At 38.0% G+C, this 10586-nt stretch overlaps 1 pseudogene; it reads right to left on the bottom strand.

The window, feature by feature from the left end:
- Window positions 1–1596: 1596 nt before the first annotated feature.
- Window positions 1597–8975, bottom strand: LOC101047228 (vomeronasal type-2 receptor 1-like; annotated as a pseudogene).
- Between the last annotated feature and the right edge of the window lie 1611 nt (window positions 8976–10586).

Genomic DNA, 10586 nt, shown 5'->3' with positions numbered 1-10586 from the left:
AAAAAAAAAAAAAAAAAAAAAAAAATCAGTAAATAAATTCCCAACAGACTTGTCCTGCTAAACTAGTCACCACACTTTCACTTTCTGCTCCCATGAGTCTGCATGAATCTTGGACCAGCTTGCTTAACTGAGATTCACAAACATCACTATCTTGAAGAGAGAGTTCTTTCTTGTCTTGTCAGCATTCTGGAATTAAATATACACATGCATTTTTTATTTATCAGCATTTCCACAAATTCTGTTTTTCCACACAAATTCATATATATATAAATGTATACAGGTCATTTTCAAAATTTCATATCTGGAAAAAGACTGAAAACATTTTATAACATTTCCACATGGAAATTAAATTCCAGGCAATTCTACATAATCAGAGGGCAAGTATCACTCAATTTATCCTAAAAAATTTTGCATTCTAATATATCTTCTCTAGGTAAACATTTGCTTTTTTGCTATTCTTGTCTTCACTATATAATCTTCTTAATAATTGCTTTGCCAACTCTTAATTTCTTTTCTTTTTCAAGAAGAGGGATGTTTTGAAACTCAGGTACTTTACCACATATTCTCTCCCAGGAAATCTGTATCAGATAGATTTGTAGACTTGCCTTCTCTCTGAGAGAAACTTGCCTACTTCCATGTGCGTTCCAAAAAAAAAAAAAACAGTTTCGTTGACATCAAAATTCCTTCAATATCCTCTGTATGTCACAGAGTCCTTTGAAATATAAATTCTCTTCCAAACCCCCTGCTTCATGAGCTGTAATTCTCACCTCAATCAGAGGAAAGCTGTGTATTTCAGAGCTACATTAACAGAATGTAGAACAAAATGTCTCTCTTGGTCCCCACTAGGTGATTTTGTTTTAGGTAAAATTCTAGATCAGACGACCATGATATAAGAACAAAAACTTTCAAAAGCTAAATTTTTTAATCTATTTTTTTTTAATTGAGGTGGTGTCTCACTCTGTCACCCAGACTAGAGTGCAATGGTGCGATTTTGGCTCACTGCAACCTCCACCTCCCAGATTTAAATGATCCTCTCGCCTCAACCTCCTGAGTATCTGGGACTATAGGCATGCACCACCACTCCTGGCTTTTTGTATTTTGTAATTTTGTATTTTTAGGAGAGACAGGGTTTCACCATGTTGTCCAGGCAGGTCTCGAACTCCTGACCTCAAGTTATTCACCCACCTTGGTCTCCCAAAGTGGTAGGATTACAGGCGTGAGCCACCACACCCAGCCTTAATCTATCATTTTAGATAATTGGTTCCTACTATATCCTCTGCTACATAGTCCTTATACTAAAGTATTTTGAAATGTTTGAAAGAAACATTTTTTTGAAGTGTTGTTGAAAATGAAACTTGAAATGTTGTTAAAAACTTGAAATGAAGTTTTTAATTTCAATAGTAAAAGGTTTTCTGGTTCATGCTAAATGGTATCTTATGGTAGGAGATTTGATATACCATGCTAAAACTACATCTCCAGAACCCAAATCCTCAACATTAGTCAAGAGTATCAGGTAGCTGCTGTAGAAGCAACCTGAAAGGGAATGCTGAACCACACTATCACTGCAGCTTTAGAGGACACATGTAAATAACAACTCTAGTCATCCAGAATAGTTGACACTGTGGTATTGTTAAGCTCATTGCTCACAGAAGCTGAGGTCAGTTGGATGCTCTTATCTGTGGAGACTCTTCAACCAACAATTTCACTGGTGTTCCTCTATGGCCTCAGCAAAATCATAAAGCACTTCGAAGCAAATATACAACCCAATAAACCATAGCTGGATGCCAAGATTGCAAATATTTCCACAGCCACTTCGAACTTGCCTTTGGTGCTCAAGTAAGCAGGGACAAAAGAGATCCAGATGATGAAAAAGATCAGCATCCCAAAGGTGATGCATTTTCCTTCATAGTAATTATCTGGTAACTGGCAAGCCACAAAAGTTGTGAGAAAGCATAACAAGGCTAGGAAGACATCAATCTCAAACGCTAAGCACAAAATCTCCATGGAACCCTCACTGCATCCCAGAATGATCTTTGTATTTTGAGATTCCATGTTCTTGTATATCCTCGGTGGTTCCAGTACCAAGTAGACTGTACATATGCCAGTCTCCACTAGAACAGAGATTAGCACAACGATTTTCCGATAAAGGGGATGCATGGATATAAATCAAGTTTTGTATTTGGAAATTCTGTAGGCTAAAAACAGTGAAATAGTCTTTCCAAGAATGCAAGACAGGCAAAGAGAAAAGCCCAGTGCCAGAGTGACCTGGCGGGCCATGCGGGACCAACTGGGTGGCTTGCCAAAGGAAAGCAGGACGACAGCAGCACGACGATCAGAGAACCCTGAACGAGAAAGCTCAGCTGCTGGTCATTGGCGTTCACCAGGAGTGTGCCTGTGTATTACATACACAGTCGTGACTGCCAAGACCACAAATGCCCCAAAGACAGAGAGAATGACAAGTGTGAATCCCAGGGCCTCATCATAAGCAAGGTATTCCACCTCTTTCAGCACACACTCGCTCTTTTGTGAATTTGACCAATAATCTTCACCACATTGTTCACACTCCCTTTGACCTGTAGAACAAAGAACTGACTGCAAGGAAATCCAATTGTCCCTTTCTACTGTGAATATCCCAGAGCTTTCATAGTTCTGGAGTGGGGACTTGTTGAAATTCCCTTTATATAGAATATATATAATATCTCAAAAGAAATAGTGATAAAATGGCCTTAGAGTGTATAGATAATATTACAAATTGAGAATTATTTTCAGTTTTGGAAAGTCAGTCTCTCTTCTCAGTTTCAGCCTTTCGTGAGTTGGCCTTTTCCAGTAACAAGCTTCTTTCTACTCCAGTTGTCTAATTGAGAAGAGTGGTATGTATCTTCATAAACTCAAGAACAATCCACAAATTTTAAAAATGTAAAAAAATTAAAGGTACTGAGGTGAAAAAATTGAGTGGATTGTGACAGGAATAAGGTTGACTAAAATACAAGTGTCTTCTGTCTTTCATTCAATATGACCCTTAAGAAAGAGAATTTTGTCTTTGCTTACTCAGAGCTTTTCCTCTCTTTGCCCTCCAGATGCAGTTTTGAAGGAATCAGTAGAGAATAATTGAGAATGAGAAGCAAAACAAGGATGGGCACAGTGGCCTAGGCCTGTAAGTCCAGCACTTTGGGAGGCTGAGACAGGTGGATCAGTAGAGCTTAGGAGTTCAAGAGCAGCCTAGGCAATATGGCAAAACCTTGTCTCTACCAAACAATAAAAAAAAAAAATCAGTTGGGCATGATGGTGCATACCTGTAGTCCCAGTTACTTGGGAGGCTGAGGTGGGAGGATTATTTGAGCCCAGGAGGCTGAGGTTGCAGTGAGCTGAGATGGTACCACTGCACTCCAGCCTGAGTGACAGTGCAAGACTGTGACTCACAATAGAAAGGAAGGAAGAAGGAAGGAAGGAAGGAGGGAGGGAGGGAGGGAAGGAAGGAAGGAAGGAAAGAAGGGAGGGAGGGATGGAGGGAGGAAGGGAGGGAGGGAAGGACGGAAGAGGGAAAGAAGGAAGAAGGGAAGAAAGGAAGGAAAGAAGGAGGGAAAAGAAGCAGCAGAAGAGGAGGAGGAGGAATAAGGAGGAGGGGAAAGGGGAAGAGGAAGAAGAAGGAGAAGAACCTACATGGTGCTTGACATTGAAGGTTTGGAGCATTTAGCTGGGTGGAGGCTCTAAGGGAGAATCTCAGAACATAAGAAAAAGCTATTTGATATGAGTTTAAAGTAGATTGTGAAATTGATCTCTCATGTTCTTTGAAAGATGCAGGAAAGACTGCAATTCCCATTTAATCACTTTTGACTGCTGTGTTAGACTTCCCTGGATTCAGCTCTATGCAGAGACTGGGCTGTGTGGAGTCCAAGGAGTTGTTCAGGTTACATAGATCTTGTTTTCCATTTTGGGAAAATGTTACATTTTCAAAATTCTTTTTTAAAGAATTGCTATTGAGGGCCATTTGACAAAAGACAAGTACACTTTGTGTTATCTTTAACAGAAGGTAGAGATAAAAATAAACCTGCTCCAATATGCTTCACAGAACTGAGCACACTAAGCCAAATTAAAATTCTGGTCATAAAGAGCAGCAATTTGGCAGACCATGGTGAAGTATAAAGCAGTGGTTACAGAAATCATATGTCCTACAAATTTTGTGTACTTTTGACCTTAAGCCAATTGCCTTTAGGGATGAAATTTTAGATCTTATAGTTCCAAATTAGACATAATTCAATAAAACATAGTACTCTAATTCCCTTTCTCCCAATTATGAATATAACTAGCATTTAATTGATTTCAGAAACAAGTGATTTTAAATATTTTTATGAATCCCACTCATATTTCACATTTCATATATTTTATTTTGCATTTTCCTCTATTAACTTCAAGGTTGTAGATATTTTCCCAACTGTAGCAGCTTTAGAACTGAAATGCAATACTATGTTTTTTTCACAGTGCATAAACATCCAATAATTTGGTAGATTTTAATGATTTTTGTTATAAATTATACACACCTATTTATAAAGAAGGCTCTTTAGGCCCTCTTTACAAAAAGCATGTTTGATCTAATAGCATCCTCATATCAGTGAAGAAATTACCATCTCTAACTGGTTCCCATGGCACATGTCCATCAGCACATGGGATACAGTCAAAGCTGCATATTGGTTCCCCCTGACGAACCCCCTTCCGAGTCCCAGGAGGACACACATCAGTACACACTGAATGGGGAAGCTAGCAAAGACAAATATGACAGATTAACAAAGACCTTTGTCTCTAGTACTCATGAGGCTGAGAAATTTTCTATTTGGATTTCCATGGAAGCTTTGTGATTTCCTGGGAAATCCAGGATGCCTGACTGAAGATAATGAACAAAGAAAATAACAACATGGAGAACACAGAGAGGAACTTTGCTAAAGGAGAGTCTCATTGTTGATTCTAGAAGTGCAAAGCTAATCTTAAGCCTACTTCTTTCTAACCTTGGGGATCCAGACTAGGCTACATGCCTACAGGACTCTGGGGATGAGATCATCTGACAGGTGTGTTCCTGCTTGTGAAGGACCTGTGATTCCAAGAATCATCTTGAGAGCCTAAAAAATACTTCCCCTCTGCAAGGTCATCCTAAAATAGTCTTAAAATCAAGGCTATGTCATGAAGGGTCAGTAGAAAAGAACAATGAAAGATCTGCTTTATCAGAAAATTGGGGAGGGCAAATGGAAAGAGACAAGGCATAGCACTGACTTTTCTGTTGTTGTTAAATGAATTTTAAAATCTCAGTAGTAAACACAGGCCTCCTTTTACATTCTACCTGGATGTGCACCTTGAAACCCAGAATAAATGCAAGGTTTGTAAATAGTTTGTTTCTTAATCCATTAGGGAGTTTCCTATTTAAGAAATAAAATGCTTTTCCTTTAAGCAAAGAATCATTTTGGAAGATGCATGATTACATTTATATTTATTTTAGAAATCAGAATATTCATATGTTGTGTTTTCCAGAGCAAATCTGAATTAGATAACATAGAAAATATTAGAAATCTCTGAGCTAGGTTCTGGTACATAACATTACAGAAGTATGTGTACGAAATAGATAAGCTTCTTACATGTTTACATGTTTTATACATATATGTCTGTACAATCATATTTTAAATGCACTTTGAGGAGTAGCTATTACAGGAAGGAGTGATAGCAAGACATTCTCAAATTCTGAAAGATGAACAATAAAATCACCACGAAATGAACTAGAATTTCTCACTCCAGATCCAGTCTTCTGGAAAGAGCTCTCTATATTCCCTTTTTTAATATTATTATTGTCATTAACAATGAGCTGATGCCTTTTTGTTCCATTTCTCAGTATTCCTTCCCTTCTTAACCTCTGTGATCTAGCTTCCAACCCTCTCACCTCACTAAAACTCTTCTTGCCCTGAGAGATTTTCCTCTAACCACGTTCTCCTTCAGCTTTCTTCAATACCTGACACTTTTGATCAACCCATCCTTGAAATGCAAGCTCCCTTGGCTTCCCTTGGGTCCTGGGTTTGGTCCTTGATCCTCTGGCTTTTTCTTTCTGACTGTAAAGCATTTCATTCATTCTCTTGTCTTCAACCAGTATCTCTATAAAATAACTTCCAAATCTTGATCTCTAAGACCAACCTTTCCCACCTGACCTCTATCTAATTCCATATTCTAAACTTTCAATATGTTCCTACATTAAAATTCCACCATCACCTCAAATTCAGCACATCCAAAACTATCCTGTAAACCCTATTCCTCATTTCTATCATCAGCACCACCATTTCTATTCATCATATCCAACCTTATACTCTATTACTTGCCCATATGGAACCTCTCTTCCACTCAAGTTCCTCTTCTCATCAACCACCAGACTCAGTTTACCATTATGACTTAAATCATTCTTTGTATTGTCCCCCAATTATTTGATGTAAAATACTTCCAGGTCCAATCTTTCAGCAAATTTGGTGTGGCCCCTCCCATACTTTATGAGGACTACATCTTCTAGTTTCCTTTGTAGCTAGATTATGACCATGAAAAAATTCTGGCTAATAAGATACAAGAAGAATTATATGTAATTTCTAAAAATTATCCTTAAGTGGAAGGGTACACACATATTTGCCCTTTTTCCTTTTTATTGGTTAAAATATGGACATGATGTTTGACGCCCATGTGGTCATCTTAGATTATGAGGTGAACCCTCATATTGTGGATGGTGAAATATCACCATAGGGAGTGGGTCTCTAAGCCATTCTTTCAGTCCTGGAATGCCTATCTCTAAACTTCATTTACATGAATAAAAAAAGCTATCATGGTTAAGGTGCTATTTTGGGGAGTTTTCTATCATTCACAACAAACTTAATAATAACTGTTTAAAAAAAATGTATACTTCAAAATGCCCACTTCGGCCACACAAGCAAGTCATTATTTTATGTGAGCATGTGATAAGATCATGTCTACTAAGTACAAAGGCAAATCAGTAGTTTTAATGACATTAATTCTTATAATTATCAAGCTATGTCATGATGCACACCATGTATATTGGCTTTTCCATTTAACCTTCTAGGAAAATAACTTTCAGAAATTCCAATGCAGAACAGAGAACAAATTTAATGATTCTGTTTATGAAATATTAGTGCATATGTTTTGTCAAACTTTAAGTTTTCATTTTATGTTAAGGATTGGAGAAGTGAGAAACTATGATAAATAATGAACAGAGTCTACAATAATGTAGCTGTAAACAAAAGCCTTTCTTATCTTTCTTCTTTTTGCTTCACAGTAAGAAAAGAATTAAAATATCTAGGAAAAAAACAAGTAGGGACTAATTACAATTCTTTCTGCCAATAACATTATGGCTGGCCCATCTGCTAATATATCAAATATGGGGCATAAAATATATCAAAAGACAGTAGTTATAATTAGCAAAGATATAATGTATAAGAAAATTTTTTAATTTTTACAATATGCATTTACAATTATAATAATCATGCAGCATCATGGAAATACTTCCTACACAATGTAAAATGTTCCATATAAAATTGTATCTGTGCTATGGTCACAACTATGCACAAATTATGGATGCATTTGTATAAACGACTAAGAAGGTGTATAAGAAAGTAAACAGAACTGCTTTGTTATACTGACAGAACAGTGGATGTTTTATTTTTCATTTCTAACGTTTTCTTTTTTCTTTTTTTTTTTTTTGGACAGAATCTCACTCTGTCATCCAGGCTGGAGTGCAGTGGTACAATCTCAGCTCACTGCAATCTCCGTCTCCCGTGTTCAAGCAATTCCCCTGCCTTAGCCTCCCAAGCTGGGACTGCAGGCACACACCACCACGCCTGGCTAATTTGTGTGTGTGTGTGTGTTTTTAGTAGAGATGGGCTTTCACTGTGTTAGCCAGGATGGTCTTGATCTCCTGACCTCATGATCTGCCCACCTTAGACTCACAAATTGCTGGGATTACAGGCATGAGCCACCGTGCCCAGCCAACTAGCGTTCTTTTTATATCTAAAGTTGCAGGAGTAATCTAGCACATGTTTGCCTTTATTACCATTGATTACTACAAACTCAGATCACCAGTCATGGATCCCACTTCCTTACATGACAACTTGGAGTTAGAGGAGTGGAGGGCAGAAGACTCACAGCAGCTGAAACAATCTTGCCATTAACATTAGCTCAGAAATAAGTGTTTCCACACTGTGTAGTTTCACTTGATGAGAGTTTAGTCTATAACAATTAATAATAAACCTGCAACACTGCAATCCTGCATTAGTGACTCTCAAATCTTAATGTATACATGAATCACCAGGAGGTCTTTGCCAAACGCAGATTCTAATTTAACAGGTCTGGAAATGCAGCCTGAGATTCTACATTTTTAAAAGTCTTAGGCAAAACTGATGCTGCTGGCCCACAGACCACCCTATGAGGAGCAATGTTTTGCATCATATAAAATCCGCCTTTTTTTCTGTCTCAGATACAGAAGTGGAAAATGACCCACTTGAGACCAAGCTTTTCCAGTTTCTAAATAATCCTCGAATATTCACCTAGGAGAAACTGAGGCCTAGTAGCAGAAAGTACCTATCCTGTGTCAAAGACATAGTGTCAGAGTCCAGGCTAGTATCATGGGCACCAGTTCCAGACTCTGACCCTACACCCACCACCTGCAACTGATGTAAAAAGAAGGCTAAGAGAATGGCTTATCCTTCACATTTTGCTGATACTGGCTCCAAAATAGACTCATTTGCTGGGATGGTCCTGGAGTGAATAGGAAACGGTCCTCCAATAACAAGGGAATGGTCTTCGGCATCTACAAACCCATTCAAATCAAAATTGCCCAGCAACCGGCAGGTCTGCTCTTCTTCTCTCTCTTCTTTGGCTTCAGTGCCCAATTCAGCCCATAAAAATGCAAGAAATGCTAGAACCAAGCATTTCCTCTGGCTGGCCATTTTAATAAGATGAGTTTGGGGGAAATGGCCAGTGTTGAAATTATGCAAGTTTTAACAAAGTACGTTGATGGAGATTAACAGTGACTGTGTGCCTCATCCCAGAGGACTCCGCTTGCTGCTACTTGCTACATAATTGTCACGTCTCAATCAATCAGAGAGCCTCACACTCACTTGCAATTTATAGATCTGGACTAGGAGCTAAGCAATCATTTTGAAAAGAGACTCATAAAAGTCTCTTTTATATTTAGCAATAATATATAATATAATAGTGAGTTTTGCATTTAAAAGAGTCATTTCGTTTTCTAGGAATTGTTCCTTTCTTGTTTAACATATGTCAGCCTCAATCATTCTCACTTTGGCCTCTCTTGTGGGAACTTCTCTTGCCCCAAAGGTGAGGAAGGACATCCTGCTTCATCACAGAGTACAAAAAGGTGACATCAGGCCAACCTCTCTCCTTCAGAGTATAAATAAAGTTGAGTGGAAAACCATGAGAATTGGAATAGAAGGCACTTTTAGTCTGTGTTCTGACACTTTTACTAGCATAGTGGTGGGAAATTTACTTAATTTCCAAGACTCTCTTCCTGCATCTGTGTCTAGGGGATAATAAGCTACCTTAGGAACGTTTGTAAAGCCCATAAGAGGTCAATGAACATTTTTTGTATGCATCATTTTCTTTAACCTGCACTTTAAGGCAGAGGGTTGCCCTCAGCTCACATTGCTGCCTTTGTTGCTGGTTAGACTCGTCCCTGGGTTTCTTCTGAGAGCTCCTTCTCCTCCCTTTCTTTCTAGGCCTCTCCTAGAGGTGGTCCCCAATCTTTCTCCAGGTCAAGTCACCATGGATTCCCGGTCCCCCAACTTGCTCTTTGCCCCTTTCAAACATTTCCACTCGGAGTATAAATTCACAGAGTATTTTCAGAACACAGTCCACCAATATATTTTAAAGGCATGAAAAATCTGTATGCCCTTTGATCATGTGATTTTACTTCAAAGTATTTATCTCAAAAAAGCAATAGAGATCCACACAAACATGTGTATAAGGATATCAACTACAGTTTTATTTATAATAGTACAAAGGCAGTAATGTAAATGTGCACAATGAGGAATTTTTAAATCAATTATGATTTGCTCACATGATGTAATGCAAAGGTGCCATTTAAACTATGTTTTGGACGAATGTTTATGCCTTAGGGAAAAATGCACAATATGTTTTAAATGAGGATAACCAATTTTAAAAGCAGCATACAAAATGGCATTCTGCATTTCTAAAATCTACCAGTATTTTATAGCTGTCTTTCACCTATATGTTTCCACTAAAAGAAACCACTGCAAACCAGAAGGCAAAGAGGTGGGGGCGGGGGGGGGGAATTACCTTTCCCACTATTTTAACCAATCATTTTTGTGTTTCTATGTCCACTTCCAATTCAAAATGATGGTCATGCAGTACTTTTTAGTTGTATATTACATGTGATTTTAATTTTTTATCTTTATACTTTTCTATATTTCCCATGTGTTCTACAACACAATCATACTGCCCACGTATTTACCACCCTGATATTATTAATATTACCAGAAATCTGGGACCCACCTCCCCTTCCACATAAAAATCATCTC

This window comes from Saimiri boliviensis, chromosome 9 (genome assembly GCF_048565385.1).
Source record: "Saimiri boliviensis isolate mSaiBol1 chromosome 9, mSaiBol1.pri, whole genome shotgun sequence".
In the NCBI taxonomy this organism is placed as follows: Eukaryota; Metazoa; Chordata; class Mammalia; order Primates; family Cebidae; genus Saimiri; species Saimiri boliviensis.
The sequence above is the reverse complement of the archived record's forward strand: the minus strand, read 5'-3'. Positions and strand labels throughout refer to the sequence as shown.